Source organism: Choloepus didactylus, chromosome 9 (assembly GCF_015220235.1).
Source record: "Choloepus didactylus isolate mChoDid1 chromosome 9, mChoDid1.pri, whole genome shotgun sequence".
NCBI lineage: Eukaryota > Metazoa > Chordata > Mammalia > Pilosa > Megalonychidae > Choloepus > Choloepus didactylus.
In genome coordinates this window covers 44,989,403-45,007,968 of record NC_051315.1, presented here as the reverse complement: position 1 = coordinate 45,007,968, position 18,566 = coordinate 44,989,403, and the positions used below count along the sequence as shown (strand labels likewise).

Sequence of the window (18,566 nt, the reverse complement as noted above, 5' to 3'; positions counted from 1 at the left end):
GAGAATAGACTTATAACAAGTAAGGAAACTGAAATAGAAATTAATAAACTTCACATAAGAAAAAGCACAGGCCTTGATGGCTTTATTAGTGAATTATCTCAAATATTTAAACAAGAAATAATACCAATCCTACACAATCTCTTTCAGAAAATAAAAGGGGAGGGAATATTCCCAACTCATTTTCTGAGGCCAGTATTACTCTGATACCAAAGCCAAGCAAAAAACATCATAAATTAAGAAAACTAGAGATCAAAATTACTCATGACCATAAACTTAAATCCATAATAAAGTGTGAGCAAACCAAATTCAACATCCAACAAAAAGTTTCTAATACCATAATCAAGTGAGATTTATCAACAGATAAAATAGATTGTATAACACCTGAAAATAATTAATGTAATATACAATAAAATAAATGGCAAAAGAGGCATGATAATATCATTATATGCAGAAAAAAAATAAACAAAAGCTAATGCCCATTCACTTAAAAAACTCTCAAAAACTAGTAATAGAAGAGGACTTTCTCAACTCTGCCAAAAGTCATAAGACACTAAGGCAATATATAACCATCTATTACATGTCTATATATGTGCCAGTTTGGATATATTATGTTCTCCAGAAAAAGCCATGTTCTTTAATGCAATCTTGGGGGGTCAGATTTTCAGTCTGTTGATTAGAGTGGAAACATTTGATTAAATTATTTACACAAAGACGTGGACCCTACCCATTCAGGGTGGGTCTTATGTAAGTCACTGGAGTCCTATAAGAGAGCTCACAGACAGAAGGAGCTTAGAGCAGCTGAGAGGCACATTTTGGAGAAAAACTAAGAGCTGACACTTTGAAATGCTTGAAGACGTTTGGAGATGCTACCCCAGAGTTTGCTCTGGAGAAGCTAAGAGAGACAAGCCCAGGGACATTTTGGAGAAATCCATTTTAATATCAGAACCCAGGAGCAAAAGATCAGCAGATACCAGACATGTGCCTTCCCAGCTAACGGGTTTTCCAGACACCATCAGCCTTTTTTCAGTGAAGTTATCCTCTTGTAGATGCCTTAGTTTGGACACTTTTATGGCCATAGAACTGTAAATTTGTAGCTAAATAAATCCCCTTGATAAAAGCCAAGCCATTTCTGGTATTATGCATGATGGCAGCATTAGAAAACCGGAAAAATATACTAGCAGTAAATAATCTGAAAATGAGATTAAGGAAAAAACAAGCCCATTCACAACAATATTTTAAAAAGTGGAAAATAGTTAGGCATTAATTTTTTTTAAAAAGTGCAGCATCTTCATACTGAAAATTACAAAATATTGGTGAGTGAAATTAAAGAAGACCTAATAAATTGAGACATTCCATGTTTGTGGATTGAAAGAATCAGTATTATTAAAAAGGATGACAATTCTCCCCAACATGTCTATCGATTCAATGCAATTGCTATTTAAAAATCTCAGCAGGATTTGTGTGTGTGTGTGTGTGTGTGTGTGTGTGTGTGTGTGTGGTAGAATTGAATCTAAAACATATATGGAAACAGAAAGGACCTGGAGAAGCAATGACGGTGTTTTTGATAATTTTGATGTGTCAACTTGGCTACATTACAGTTCCCAAAGTCCATAATCAGTTGAGTTTAGGTAACAAGATTATGTTAGATAATCCAAGTGGACCTGATTCAACCAGTTGAAAGCACATAAAAGCAGAATTGAGGCTCCCCTGAAGAAGAAGAAATTCTGCCTGTGGACAGAAGCTTCAATCTGAATCCTGGAGCTTTTCCTGACAACCTGCCCTAAAAATTCTGGACTTGCAGAACCAGCCCCCAAAATTATGTAACCTAATTCTTCACCAAAAAAAAAAAGGCTTAATACGTATCTCCTACTGTTTCTGCTCACCTAGTTGAACACTGATACAGGAGCCAAAGCAATTTTGAAAAATAAGAACAAAGTTGAAATACTTACACTACTTGATTTCAATATTTACTCTGAAGCTACCATGATCAAGACTGTGTGGTGTTGGCATACAGACGAACATACAGTTCAATGGAACAGAACTGAGAGTTCACAAATAAAATGGTGTTTTACAAAAATGTCAAGGAATTCATTTGGGGAAAGGATAGTCTTTTCAACAAATGATGCTGGGACAATTGGATATCCATATGTAGAAAATGAACTTGGACGCTTACATCACACCACAAACAAAAATTACATCAAAATTGATCACTGACCTAATGTAAAAACTAAAACTATAAAAATTATTAAAGAAAACATAGGAGAAAATCTTTGTGACCTGGAGTCAGACAGAGTTCTCAGACAAGATACCCAAAACACAAACTATTGAACAAAATCTTAAACTGAACTTTATTAAAGTTAAAACTTGTACTTCAAAAGACACTTCAGGCCTCGGCCGGCTCACAGTCAGCCACGGTCCCAGCCTGCCCCGCGCGGGCCAACGAGAGCAAATTAAGTGACTCACCGCCGCCACGCTGGCTCGGAGGCCGCTCTCCCGCCCACACACGCCCACACCCGGCCTGAGGTGGCCGGAGCAGCGGCGACGGGGGCTCCGACTCCTGCGACGCGGACATCTTCTCCGTGAGGACCCGGCGCGGAAGGTGGAGGGCGGCGGCGGCATCGGGGGAGGGGACCGCTGGGAAGCCAGGACAAAGACATGGACGTCAAGGATAAATGGGATGCGATGATGTCGGGGGGAAAAAAAAAAAAAAAAGAGGAAGCAGAAGTAAAATCAGAAGTAAAAGTTTCAGAGAAGAAAAAAGTAGATTAGTTCAAGGAGAAAGACCAGCAACAGAAGAAAAGGCAAGAAGAAATCAAAAAGAGGTTAGAAGAACCCGAAGAATCTAAAGTGCTAACACTAGAAGAACAATTAGCAGATTAATTGCGGCTAAAGTAGTTGCAAGAAGAGTCAGACCTCTAATTAGCAAAAGAAACTTACGGTGTTAATAATACAGTTTTTTGAACAGATACTATGAGCCCATCTTCAAGACATGATTTCACACAGTTTGGAAAGTTACTAAAAGATAAAATTATACAATATGAAAAATCACTGTATTAGGCTAGTTTTTTGGAAGCCTTAGTTCGAGATGTATGAATTTCACTGGAAATTGATGACTTGAAAAAGATTACCAATTCATTGACTGTGAAAAACAGAAGCAAGAAAAGCAAAGCAAAGTCAAAAAGAAGAAAGATGTGTGTGGTTCCTGCAGAGGGATTAAAGGCCACTATGAAAGACTATCTGGCAGACTATGGTGGATGATGGAGGATATGTACAAGACTATGAAGACTTCATGTGACATTTTATCTTCTCCTGGTGTCTTCTTTCTTTTGCCCACAATCCCTTCAACATGTAGCACAACTTCCTTTCTTTTCAGTTCTTCCACAGGCTACAATCAGAAGTGCAGAATCGTTGTGCTGGTTATTTAACTCCTTGACACTTAGGTGCTAAGGTGCGTATGAGGGAGGTTGGATCTTGCTGCCAAGGGGTTAAAAGCAGGAAACTCAGTTGGACTAAATCATTTAAAAAAGAAGAAGAAGAAAAAGAAAAAAACCTAATAATGCTGTTGTTGCTATTTGATTCCATAGGAGCAGTCACTAAATTGGAAACAAAGGTTGCAACATGACAAAAAATTGTGTAGTATTTATCAGCACCATTCAGTAATACAGCCTTAACCATACCTCCTTGAACTACTTCATAACTTGTCAAGAAAAGCAGTTTGCAGTCTTTCGGAGTGCAAGGACTTCAGCTCTCCAGCCTGTCAAGGGCATGTGGTGTGCACCTAGTATTAAAATTGCTTTGTCTTAAACTTGAGCATGAAGATATTAAATATACATTGTGAAGAAGACTCCTTATCTCAGAGTGAAGGTACTGCTGCTGAAAAGCCACTACCAGTTTAATACTTAAAAATTTAATGATCAAAACCCTCCAACTTTGAAGCTGAAGAAGGTAAACCTCTCCATTATTGCATTACAAATTGTGGAATTTCTTGAGTGCACAGACTGTGTAGTTTATATTTATCAGAATCTTTCTACTGATGGAGCACTTCAGATTGGGGAGGGAAGCTCTTTACCTGTTTTAATTGCCTGACTTAAGTGTCTGAGAACCAAATCTTCCTTCTCCTAGGCTGTGATGAAACAATTTTAACAGGGTTTGGCATTTCCTTTCCTTAATAAAACATGCCCAACAAACTGGACGAGTTAACTATAGTTTGGTAAATTGTTATGCTGACAATTATGACATTTGCAGTGTTTTTTAAAGCAACTATTTTAATAAAATCACTATTGTGAGGGGAAAAAAAACACTAAAAAAATAAGAAAAACAAAAGATTGGGAGAAAATATTTGCAAATTACATACTTCATAAAAAACTTATAATCCAGAATGTATAAAGAACGCTTATAATTCATAAAAGGAAAACAAACAACCCCAATTAAAGATGAGTAAAACTTAAGAGACATTTCACCAAAGAAGTTATAAGCATAACTAATAAGCACATGAAAAGCTGTTCAACACTATTAGGTATTAGAGAAATGCCAGTTAAAGCCACAACAAACTCACTATCCTTTCACTAGACTGGCTATTTTAAAAAGACAGATAAATAGCAAGTGTTGGTGGGGTTGGGACTAAACTGGAGCCCTCGTATATTGCTGATGGAAAATACAATGTTAAAACCACTTTATATCCCAGCAATTCCACTCCTAAGAATCCACCCAAGAGAAATGAGAACCATGTCTACACAATGACTTGTATACAGATGTTTCCAGCAGCTTATTCATAATGGCCCCAAACTTGGAAACAACCCAAATGTCCATTATCTGGTGAATGAATAAGCAAAATGTGGTATATGCACACAATATAATATTGTCCAATACTGAAAAGGAATGAAAACTGATTAATGCTACAACATTGACAAACCTCAAAAACATACTAAGTAAGAGAAGCCAGACACAAACTATTAGATATTATATGATTCCATGTACAATAAATGTCCAGAAAAGCCAAATTTATAGAAAGAAGATCAGCTGTTTCTAGAACTGAGGGTGGGACTGGGATTGACTGCAAATAGGGTCAACAAATTTTAAGGGATGAAGAAAATGTTCTAAAATTGAATGATGGTAATGATTGTACAACTCTACAAAATTTCAAAAATCATTGTACACTTACAATGGCTGAATTTCATGGTATATAAATTATACTTCAATAAAGCTGTAAAAATGATATATATATTTTGAGAGTATATACAATTTTTAAAATATAATATACATACTATTTAAGAACAGACACTCTAAAATAAAAACCTATATGGAAATGATAAAACCTAAATTCAGGATTGAATTTCCTCTGTGTAAAAAAGGAGGCCAAAGGGGAAGTGGTTTAAATTCTATCTATAATGTTTGCCACTTAAAAAAAATATAAAACAGATATGGATAAAAGTGAAGGATATGCTTAAGAAATCCTATCACTACCATAAAAATCTTAATATTATAACAATATTTATAAATCTATTTGGTTTTAATACATTTATCACAAAGTAAAATAGACTTTATTATATAAATTTATTGGTCTTAATTACTCAAAATATATCTTGATTTGCATCACATTGTATGGAAAATAGTACATCCTGTTTTATTAGCAACATTATATTAGAGACATTTTCCCATATTTTCATTTTCTTTCAAAGCCCAGTTATTATTGACTACATAATTTTCCATCATATAAGTACACCATAATTTAAACACTCCTGTCTGTCAGATATGTGGGTTGCTTTGAGCAAACAAAAGTTTTGTTACTGTAAATAAATATCTTCACATGTTTATCACTTAATTCTAACTCACCTACAATTTATTTTAAGACAGTGTTCTGACTTGACATTTTCTGAATTAGTTAATTTTAAAGCATCATTTTTATTTTATCTTTTCCCACTCATCTAAATGCTACTTTTGTGCATAGCAAATATTAGGTTGAACCATATGAAATTGCCAATTTTTCAGGTCAAAAGCTTTTGAATATCAGTAGTTTCTATAGTCCAATCTAATTAATATATCAGGATATCAGGACTTCCTCTTCTACTACTTTAATTTCCAATGTATCCCTCATTATGACACTGTGCTAATTACATGATAAAGTAGGTTCATCAACTTCCTCCTTTTTTTCCTTCTAAAGTTAATGATTACTTTTCCATTATTTTTTCACACTTTATTTTTTAGAAATACTCTGCCAAACACCCCCCAAAATAGTCCCTTTAATTTTACTAGAATTGTGACTGACCTTTAAGTCAATTTGGAAAAAAGTGGCATGTTTATATATGCTGAGTATTTCTCTTTAGTTCATTAAGTACTATTTTGTTTGTCTAAATGAATGTTATGGATTCTTCCTGTGTGTCCCATACATTTCTTATTGAGGTTATGTCTGTGTATTTTATAATATTTGTTTCTGAAGTGAATGAAATAATTTTTCACTATATTTTCTATTGAATTATTGCTTGTATAATAAAAATAGAGGCTAACATTTATCGAACACATTCTCCAATGCTGGCTACTATTCTAATGAGCTTTCATGAGGTCTCTAAATGTAAATAAATACCTTTTCCATGACACCATGGCTAGTAAGAAAGTATTTAAATGTAGGCAGTTTAACTACAAGACCATAACTGAATATCACATCCAAACATTTTAATTTATTCACACTGATTTTATATCCTGTCACATAATTTAACTCTTCTATTAGTTCTAGTAGTTTTTTAGGCTATTGTTTTAACTTCTTTGTATACTTCAGTTATACCTTGTACTGGAGAATTAATCTTTTATTTCTCTCTTTCATCCCTTCTCCACTCAACAGAGAAAGATACCTTTATGTTCCTGGATCACTAATGTCTTTATATTGGAGGAAGAACAAAGAAATATATGTGCAAATGTTAAGCTTACTCCAAAGTTCTTGGGTCCATCGTTAGACAGGTACAAGTCAATCTGTCAATCTATATTTTAGAACTCTTCAGTAAATGTATACTGCTCAGTGTTATGCCATGATGCTACCTTATATAATATTATTTTAATCTGAAATACATGTGCAGTATGCCAAGTTTTAAATATTTATTTGTTCCCATGTATATATTAACCAAAAGCCTTTAAATTTATGTTTCCAAAATTCTTCAGAATGTCAACATTTACTTATAAAACCCTACATAATAATTTAATTTTTAGTAACTAAAAATCAAGAAAATAATCTATACAAAACATGTATGCATGAGAACCTAATTACTATAAAATTGTACTAACAGGTTTATAAAAATCTCTTTTTAAAAAAAATCGAATATCAAGTTAAAATACAGAGCTCTTCATCTCAATTAGGTGTATTCTCTTTTCAACTTGCTCTTTAAGTCATTCAGATGGCAAAAGGGGAAAAATTCGTCTTACGTGATTTTGATATGTAACAAATCCAAGAATTGACAGAACTATGTGAATCGTGTATTATCATGCTTTATCTGAATGTCTCTACAACACATACAAGTTGAAGGATTAAGTGTGAGAAGAGCTTTCAGAGCTGGGTAGGTGCTGGGGGTTGTCTTGACAGTGATTAAGACACTGACAGAGTACACAAAAAGCCATTTGTTGGCATGACATGTCAGATGGATGAAGAATCAGTCTTTGTCTATTGAGTTCAGTTTTCTTTCAAACTGACTTACAGATTAGCTGCAGCATTTTCAGAGGCAAATAGTACATTGATTTTTAATATGGACATTATGCAAAGCACATAGTAATGAAAAAATTTCAAAGAGGCTTTTCCATAGTTTGGTAAGCACAATGAACAATTGTGCATTAATATTAGCAGAATTTCCTTCCATCTTCAATATCTAAGGACCGCTTTTTAAAACAGCAGTTCCCATTAAAAAACTAATTCTCTTTCTACCCATGACTAAATTGTGTGGTGAGGTTTACTTTTGTTGGGCACTGAAAAATAAATGGTGGAAAAATGGAGCTAACAATATGTTCTGATTATTCCTATGGTGTACAAATTCCCTGAATGTGACAAACCATGTTTATCCCACTAGGGAGAGCAAGTGAGGGAGAGAGAGATTCCCTGTGATTTATTGGCACGTTGCTGTTAAATAGCCATTTTATTATTCTGCCTTGACTTTGACATACTTTACTTCTAAGAATTAAGATTTTCATATGCAAAATCTTACCTAAATGTTGTATTCATTACGAGAAATAAAAGTTATTTGGGGACATGTTTACAGCTGTTGTGTCTGTCAAGTATTATATTTCCCTTATTACTCAGATGGGTCTTTTTTTAATTGTTTCTAAGATGCTTTAAGTTGTCTATTTCCCACATTTCCACATTTAAAAATAATGGTTACAATGAGCAGATTCTGATTTTAGGAAGCCAAATTCTCCATTTAAGAAAGGAAACAAAATTACCTCCATATGTATGCCTACTCCTATTATATTCCTAATGTGAGACTCATGTTTCTATGGAGCAACCCTATCCAATATGGCTGGCAATCCCATATAGAAGAAAAAAATATTCCAAGGAATTGTTGTATTAATGTCTGTTCAGTGGTGAATTGCTTAGCCCATGGAAGCAGATATTTTTCTTAAAGGAGCAGGGTAATCAAAAGACCATAAACACCCTTTCTTGATCTTGCATGAGGTGAAAAATACAAACCTTGAGATGACTGGCCAAAATTATGAGTAACATCTGTGATCAGAGAAGACAATAAAGCTAATGACTCAACATATGAAACTCAACTCTGTGGTCAAGTTTGTGGCAAAATACATAAAATGAGTTTTCCAAATGATATTAAAAGTTGCAATATTTAACTGTTCTACTGGGATACAACCGAGGGGAGAAAAAAGCAAAGGGAAAAGTGTCTTTAGTTCATTAGCATTGTTAATCTCAGACTTCTGTGTATGTAATATGGGACAAAATACAAGTAAGTTATTGTATTGGTGTCTTTGAGAACCAGGGAGTTTTGGTGAGGGAGAAATGGAATACAGATGTAAGATAGATGAGTTTGAGTAAAAACTCTGTAGGCCTGAATTTGAATTACAAATGTCCATGTCTCATTTTTTAAAAAAGATTTCTTAGCTAGGTCTACAGAATAGTCTTAGAAACATTGATTCATGGGGATCCTTAGAGCCTCGTAGTGGTCTCTAGATATCATTTCTCTCTAAGAGAATTCAAGGACCCTTGCGGAAACGCCAGATTCCACATGTTGGGCAGGATATATGCAAAATGAGCCAGGAACATTTTGTAATGCTAAAGCAAGGAAATAATGACTAATAATAAAATTACTAGAGAACCTACTTGAAGTTGTCCATAGCCCAAATCAGGACAATTTTAAGTGCAGACCATGCGATAGATTCAAATATGTTTGATATATTCAAACAAAGTAGGTCATAATGATACTTTAAAAAAGCAAACTTATCATTGGCCTTTGGAGGATACTGGGAAACTAACTCTGTTTTTAAAACTAGTAAATCAAATATTTATCCTGCTTTTTCTATACAATCTGCACCTCAGGGTAACCATGTAGTTGATGAGGGAAATTTCTCTTTGTTGAAGTAGTCCAGCTAATAAGTAAAGAAGGAGCAGCATAAATAAAATATGACCGTTTTTGTATCCTACTGAAATAATGGATTTAGACCAAGGATCAGCAAACTTTTTAGGTAAAGGGCCAGGTTCTAATTATTTTTGGCTTTGAGGAACATAAGGTCTCTGTGGCAACCCTGCTCTTATAATATGAATGAGGCCATAGAGAGACAAAAATGAATGAAACTTGTCTATGCTCCAATAAAACTTTGTTTACAAAAATAAGCTGTGGGCCAGATTTAGACCATAGGCCATAGTTAGCTGATCTCTGATCTAGGCAATGATTAGTAATAGCTGCTAACATTATTGAAAGAGATAACTGGTATTATATGCCTCCAGATAGAAGTACACAGCAATACACAACATAATTTATGAAGTGTTCTCACCAAAAAAAAAAAAAAAAAAGAAAGAAAGAAAGAAAGAAAAAAAAAGAAACTAAATCTGATAAGGCTTTATATCAAGGGACAAAAGAACATATTAAATGATACCACAAGGACAAAATCAGCAAAATACAGATTGTGGGAAACTTTACATGATAAATGACCTGAATTCTTTAAAAACTAAATTGCAAAACAAAAACAAAAACAAAAACAAGAGGCAGTTGGAAGAAGAATCTATCAGTTAAAAGAGACTTATAAGAGATCAGCCGCAATGAAGATGCCAATTATTTTCAGATCCTGAGTCAAACAAATAAACTAAACATAAACATATATGATATTTTAAAATTGTGTAAATGTAAAAAAAAACATATGATCAAATGTTCTATTTTCCCTGCCAGTCTCCCTGATTGGTTATATACTGATAATAATATTTTGCTAGCAATTGTTAGGTGAAACATGGTATTGTGGTTATGCTTTTCCAAAAGAATCCTTTTATACTGAAATATTTACATATGAAATTATATGATATCTAGGATTTGCTTTAAAATAATCTAGGAAAAGGAGGGAAGCTGAGTGATGGATACACTGGGATTTTTTATACTATTTGTCTATTTTTGTACATGTGTGAAATTTTCCATCTAAAACAGTTTTTAAAAAGGTAAGCAGGAGGATATACTTCATGGTTTATAAACTTCAGTTCCTTATCTGGAAAACTTTTGCTAATTCCTATATTTCACTTGAGGTTCTCTCCCTTCGGTACTCCCTAGTATCTGTCCATCATAGCATCATATTGTTTACTTTTGCCTATTCCCTTGTTTTTCAAGATCTTATAGATTTTGTTTCTTCCAAGGAACAAGCTATCTTCTTAAACTTGGGCTTATTCTTTATAGTTCTTGGATAGCATGCTCATCAACACTGCAGAGCAACTCTAACTTACTCTAAGAAAGCAATGTACTGAATCTAATTCTGAATTCAAGTTCCCCTCTAGAAATTACGTAGGACGTAACAGCCCTATTGATGCTAGGTTGATATTTAAGAAAACCTACTATATAGCTATTATTTATAATACCATATACCTCAATAACATTATATATTATGACAATTGTGTAACCTTTGTCATATCAAAAATAGGCTATAATTTCATTGTGCTTATTGATTAATAAGTCCTTTTATAAATTTTAATCAATAAAATTGGAAATGTAGTTATAGAAAATTTCTGGGCTTACTACACAATTATAACAAGGAGAAAATCCCAAGAAAAAAAGAAGCAATAAAACTATATTTTAGGTTTTATAGAAATTTTAAGATCTTTTAAATTACACTTTATTCCATTAAATACTAGCAATGACTTGTTATAATTGGAAGCATTTGAATTTTGATTTTATGATTAAAGAAATTTTAGTCGATTTTACTCTTAATTTCATTTAAATTTTTCACCAGGAAACATCATGTATCCCTTTAAAAGAAAATATTTTCTCAACACTTCTAATTTCCTGCCCAATCTGCATAATATACTTATTATTGGCTTACGTAAATACTGTAATAATTATTATTGTGATCACAATAATTATCCTTTTTAAGTCTTAACCATGTTACAGTTACTTTATATATACTCATTACATTTTTAATATTCAAAACAACCATGAAGCAATAGTCTTACCCCCATTGTATATTAGAAAACTGAAACTTAGTAGGGTAATTAATATTCTCAAGTTTTTGTGGTCTTAAATGAAAGAGCTAGGTTTCAAGATCAGGTCTGCGTCTCTAGAGCCAACATTCTTTCCAGCCCACAATGCCACGTAAAATAACTAAAACCATGTGTCAGAAACCTATTATTTTGGAGACACCACCCCTACAGATTAATGTCAAATGTACTGCTTTTTACTCTAAGGGAATATTATATGCTAACATGTTACTGGCAAGCAGGGGGCATAGGGTAGAGAAATAAAAATGATACCAACTCTCTGGAATGTGCATTCACTGAAAATGTTAAGATGCTATTCTCTGTCAAAAAAAAAAAAGAGGTCAGTTTGAGGTGACCTAGGATATGACTTCAAAATACATGAAGGCTAAATTAATCTGATTCCAGAAAATGTAACTTATGAGAGAAATAAAGTCAAGAAGAACAGTGTATCATCTAAATATTAAAAACTGTTACCAATAGATTTTGTTCACATTTTTAAATATATAATATGAATCTGAAGATTGTTTTCTTTTCTTACAATGTCGTATCTTAAAACATTTTGATATGTGAATTTGTTCACATAAATTTTCTTAAAAATATATTTTCAAGTTTATCCCTCTATTTATGGTGATATATCATGAAAGGAAAGATCCCAGGATTAAAAATATGTCCAAGAATTAAAATTTGGTTATCATTTCTTCTCCAAGAAAATGATTCTAGTGCGTTCTGACAACTTTACTGAAAATCAAAAACTTCCCCTAATCACAATTCAAATGAGTTGCAACATTCCAGGATAAGCCTTCTCATATAATGGTAATTGATTCCAACAAAGGTTACGCAGCCCTTCTCAGTTCATGTCATACTCTTATATTCTCCACTCAACCCATAACTGAATGTTTTCATTTCTTCATAGGTTTCATGTTCTCTCTAGCTTCTAGGTAACGCAAGCCATTCTCTCTGCCTAAAACTCTTCACTGGGCTAACTCCTCTCTGTCCTCCAGGGCTCCACTTAGACATCACCTTCTCCAGGAAGCTTTCACAGATGTCCCTGCATTTGTTTGTACTCAGAGAGGGATTTACATTCAAAAGCTTGAAGCTATTCATTTAGATTATTTGTATGTATTTCTTTACCCAAATATCTTTCATGCAGTTAAAAATAAAGCAATTTAAGAAATATGTGACTCCTACACATCTTGGTATTTGACTCATTGTCTCTCCTCCAGAACATGAAAATGTTTCTGCTTATGGGTTTGCTAAAAACAAAAGCAAATTCCCAATTACTTGTCAACTAAACACAAGAAGAGAGTCCCTGTGTTTTTTCGTTTCTTTTTTTGGGGGGTGGGGTGGGGGGAGGTGATGGGAATGATTGTTAAAATAGAAACACTAAATGCAATGGAAACTGTAACATGCCAGCTCTAGTTAAGGTAGACAACTAAAAATCATTGTGAGCACTCTTTCTTACACTACTGTTGACAGTAACATTGGGACTGGCATCTAATCTCTAGAGTGCACCTCTAGGAAGGTAAATCAATGGCCTGTCCTCTACTGCTGAGGTGACACTTGTACTGCCATTTGCAGTGCCATCTTGTCCAAACTGTTTGTTCAAGGCAGTTAATTTAATTTCATTTAATTTTATAATTTATTTCTGCAGAACTATAAGACTTCCATTTAAAATGGCTCTTGGCTGTCACCACTAAGCATCTACTAGCAATACAAATCAATTGTGTATGCCAGCACATGTGCCTTAAGCATTTGAAACATGCCCTAAAAAATGCTGCACTTCCAAAGTAGCTATCTCCTTCCATATCATCTTATATTTCCATCATCATAGCACTTATCACACTGGGTTGACTTGCTAATGTACTCTATGAAGGCAGAAACTGTGTTGTTCATTTTTGTGTCTGCAGTGACTAGAACAGCCCCAGACACAAAGTAAACAATGAAGATTAAGTGAATAAATGTAATATCAATTATAAAAAACAGAGTAGATTATTGGTATCCTTTTTACCACTCTCAGCATTTCATTTGGATTATTTATGTGTATTTGCTTAGCTGAAATATCATTAATGCAATTAAATGCAGAGCAATGTAAGAATTGCATGAATCCCACTCTAAATGGTAAAGCTAAAACCAGTTGACCTTACCGCTCTAGTTACCCATCAACAAAATACACAGGAAGAAGAAAGAAATCCAAGAACACTTTGCAGGCTACCAAATAATACATGTCTGCATTTTCAGGTTATTGAAAACAGCAGCAAATAGATATTTTTTCTATTTAATTTTAAGTTAAAAGACAATCTAAACAGAGAATTCCACAGCAGAGACCACAGTCAGAATGCCCTGTCAAGTGTCTCAATATTAAATCAAGGGCAGGTTAAATACCATGCTGAGTCAAAACTCAGTGACAAACCCATCATATTACATTTTTCCTCCAAAAACATTTTGAATGGAGTGTTATACTGTACAGAGTCCAATTTTAGAAGTAAGAGATTGAAAGGTCATTCAGTTCTTTCTGAAATGACCTGAGCATTTCCTCTTTACAGTGTTTTCTCCAATTTAGTCTTTTAATATTAAATGTTTTGCTCAAATTTCCACTGAAACTAATTTCAGTGAATTTCATTCCCTATTTCTGTTAGAGAAAGAGTCAAAGAACTTAATGCTTTGGAACCTATGTGATCTGGCTCACTTTTACATTACCAATCTCTTCTACTCTTCACCAATATCACCCTCCCCTAGCCACCTTGTTCTTCCTTGAATGTGTCTGGCATGCTCCACCTCAGGACATTTGCACTGGCTTTATTTACTCTGCCTAGAACACTCTTCTCTCAGGTATCCACAGTGATCATTCACTTTTCAGTTTCAGGTTTTCCCTAATACTCACCATTTTGTGACATAGTATATCAATTACATATTTATTATCTTTAGTGTCATTTTCTTACCACTAGAGTATAAGTGCCACAAGGAAAGATGATCCTTTCCTCTGTCTCTAGCACCTAGAAGGGTGACATATGTAAGCTTCACAGTAGATATTTATTGAGTAAATAAATGCAGTACTTATATATTAAAAAATTAAGTATGGAGTTTGTACAGATGCAAAATGGCAGAGTATGAAGTTTTGCAGATCTTTCCTTCTACCATAAAAATAAATGAGGGGGGCACGCCATGCGGCCGTGACGAAAGTAAGATGGCCACGGTGAGTTAAGTGAGTACATTGTTCACCTCTCGTAATTGAACTTTTGTGAGTCCATCCTTACCGCAGGCCGCCTCTTGGCTGGCGGGAACTGGTCGACGGTCTGCCCTGCGGGCGGAGGGCTTCCCAGAGGCGCGGCGCTGCCACCCGGGCCGTGTGAACCCTGGCCGCCCTTCGTCTAGAGTGGGGCGGGGGAGTGCGCTGGTAGCACCCGCCTGAGAATACCAGGAGTTAATGTCCTTGAAAGATGTAGCTGTAGACTTCACCGAGGAAGAGTGGGCATTGCTAGTCACATTTCAGAGACAACTGTTCAGAGAAGTGATTCTGGAGAATATCAGTCATCTGGTCTCAGTGGTGATCTACAGTGGAAACAATTTCTCCCAATTTGGAATTTGGAGGATTCTGCAGTCTCTCTTTGAACTTGTACGTGGACAGCAACAACCAGAGGCCCCACCATAATGAGAACAAGGACAAGAGTTACCCTTTGCTGGTGAAATATTAAAGAGGTAGTGTGGAGGGAAGCAATGGAATTTCTCCAAAACCAGAGCCCAGGCATGGAAATTGCCTGTAAAGAGCAAGAGATGATATTAATGCAACTTATCTCCAGGAATGACAATTCTGAGGATGCATCATTGGTCATGAAAATTGTTTAAAATGGAGAGTGATGATTGTACAACTAAGTGAAGATACTGGGAGACACTGATTGTTTATTTTGGACAGAACATATGCTATGTGATATTAGCAACTGACTAATAAGTCAAGCCCTTGATCTTGTGGCTGGCTCTGTTGAAACTTATGGCTGTAAAGAGGAGGCTAAGCCCATCTATAATTATGCCTAGGACTAACCCCTCCAGAGAACCTCTTTTGTTACTCAGATGTGGCATTTCTCTCCAGAAGCCCAACTCTGCAAGCAAATTCATTACCCATTCCCCTAGGTGGGACATGACTCCCAGAAACTTAATCCTCCAGAGTGTTGCCGTGCCAGATAAGTCCCCAAACCCAGGGGCAACAGCCTCCTCAAGAGCATCAACCAGATGAATTCCCTTCCTCCATGATGTTGACACCCATTTTCAATATGAGTAATTAGGGTGATCACTGTTCTGATATTCCTGAAGTGATCAAATGAGAGGGAGGGGTAGCAACAGACAAGACAGCATTTAATAAAGGATTATGAATACTGAATCTTTATATAATTATTGTATTTTCTAGATATTTCAGTAGCTACCAGGAAAGGACTGAAATTGTGGAATTGTAACCCATAATATTCATTGAAATTTGCTCTCTACTGAAAAATTGTACTTTGAAAGTTGTCACTTTTGTGTATATATGTTATATTTCACAGTAAATCTGTAAAATAAAATAAAATACAATAAAAGGCAAAAAAAAAAAATAAATAAATGAGCTGGAAAAGAGGATTGGAATTGACTAGGTGGTAACTATGGAACCAGAATGGATATTTAGAATAACCACAGTGCTACACAAAGGGAGATGCTGCCTACAGTTCAATTTTTGTCAGTGAAAATGCAAACCAACAACCAGCACCACACCAATTCTTTATCCTCACAGCAGCAGCTGAGGAAATGGCAGCAACTATTGAAATGTGGCCCATATTCCAAGAGCTGCTGGTTGAAGCCAGAGTGTGTAGAGGAAACCTTGTCCTCAAAAAGTTGTGGTTGAAATTTAAGGTAGGTCTGGGGAATTCCTGAGGGCCCAGTATGAACTCTTGACTTGGTTTTGACCCTCAAGTCAAGGCAGCAGTGACTTCTGGCTTCACACCAGCATCTGCCAGGACTAAAGGCCAGTGCACCTTTTTGTTGTTATTCATCTTTTGTGGGTAGGTGTTTTTTGGTCTGGTGGACCAAGTGCAGATACTATTGTAGGTTTCAGCCCTCTGCACAGCAGAACTTCTCTCCTTACACAAGCATCTATCAAGATGTAAAGAGCCAGTGCAGCTTTTTTTTTTCTTTTTCCTTTTTTTGGTGGGGAGGGGAGGGGCAGGGAGTTGGGTTTCTTTCTTTGTCTTGCTTGTGTTGTTTGTTCTGGTGGATCAGTGAGGGGCCAGGTGGATGCTGGTCTGTTTTAGCCTTGACAATAGCAGCTGCCAACTTCTTACCAGCATCTACCAATAGACTTGTAGAGGCATTAAAACTGTTTTTTTTTTTTTTTGGGGGGGGGGTAGGGGTGAAGGGTGTGGGTACATGTGTTAGCATTTATTTTTCTTTCTTCTCTCCCCCCCTCTTTTTTTTTCTTTTTCTTTCTTTCCTTCTTCTTGTTCTTTGTCTGGTAGACTGAGAAGTGGAAGAACTAGAGTTGCAGAACTACCACAATGTAATACTCAGAATGTCCAGTTATCAACAAAGTTACAAAACACTCAAGGAAACAGGAAAGTCTGGCCCAATCAGAGGAAAAAAAGAATTCAATGGAAACTATTCCAGAGGAAGCTCAGTGTCTAGAATTACTAACCCAAGATCTTAGATCAACTCCATTAAAGAACATCAATTAACTAAAGAAAACATGAAGAAGAACTAAAGGAAATCAGGAAAACAACATATGAACAGAGCAATGGGAATTTCAATAATGAGATAGAAATTATAAAAGAGAGAGAGAATCAAATGGAAATTCTGGAGCTAGAAAGTATAAAAACTGAATTGAAAAATTCAATAAATGGGTTCAACAGCAGATTGGAGGAAGCAGAGAAAGGGATCAGAAAAAATGAGGTAACACAATTGAAATTGTCCAGTCTGAGAAGCAGAAAGAAAAAAGAATGGAAAAAAAGGGTAACAGAGTCTGAGAAACCTGTGACACCATGAAGGAGACCAATATAGTTATCACAGTAGTCTTAGTAGGAAAAGAGGGAGATAAAGGGGCAGGAAAAAACTTTGAAGAAATAATGGCTGAAAACTTCCCAAATCTGATGTAAGATATGACTATACAAACCCAAGATGCTCCATGAACACCAAGGAGGATAAAGCCAAAGAAATCCTAGCAAGACACATTGTAACCAAACTGTTGAAATCCAAGGACAAAGACAGAATTTTGAAAAGAGCAAGAGAGAAGTGATGCCTCATATACAAGGAATCCTTACAAAACTAGCATCAATTTCTCATTAGGAACCATGGAGGCTAGAGGTAATGGGAAGACATAATTAAAGTGCTGAAAGAAAAAAAAAACTGTTATCCAAGAACAATATATCTGGCAAAGCTGTCCTTCAAAAATGAGGCTGAGGCAGGGCAAGATGGCAGCATAGAGAGGTGTGGAATTTAGTTAGTCTTCTAGAGCAATTTTGTAAATAGCCAGGAACAGCTAGTAAATAGTCTGGAACAACTGTTGGGGGACATCAATGACTGAACACACTTCATACATGAGCCTCAAATGGGTGGAACAGCTGAGATCACAGCATAGAACTGTAAGTAAAGCTCAACAAACTGCAGAGCTGGCACCCCTCCCCCATCAGCGTGGCAGGCCGAGTTGGAAAACTTCACAGTGGGAAAAAAGAGAAGGTTACCTGGAGCAAGAGAAAGTAACTCAACCCTCAACCACGCTCCAATTGTGATTTTAATTTAAAAATTTAGACTACTAAAAAAATTAGACTACTGAATACAAGCTACAAGCACAGATAAACACAGAGCAAGCAAGAAAGGAACCTGAGGTTCCTCCTGGCAGAGAGGATGCAGGGCTGATGGAAAAAAAATACATAAATAAATAAAAGCAGAGGCTTTTGGA

At 35.4% G+C, this 18,566-nt stretch overlaps 1 pseudogene; it reads left to right on the top strand.

Moving 5' to 3' along the window:
• Nucleotides 1-1,549: 1,549 nt before the first annotated feature.
• On the top strand, nt 1,550-3,295 carry LOC119543725 (annotated as a pseudogene).
• The last annotated feature ends 15,271 nt before the right edge of the window (nt 3,296-18,566 follow it).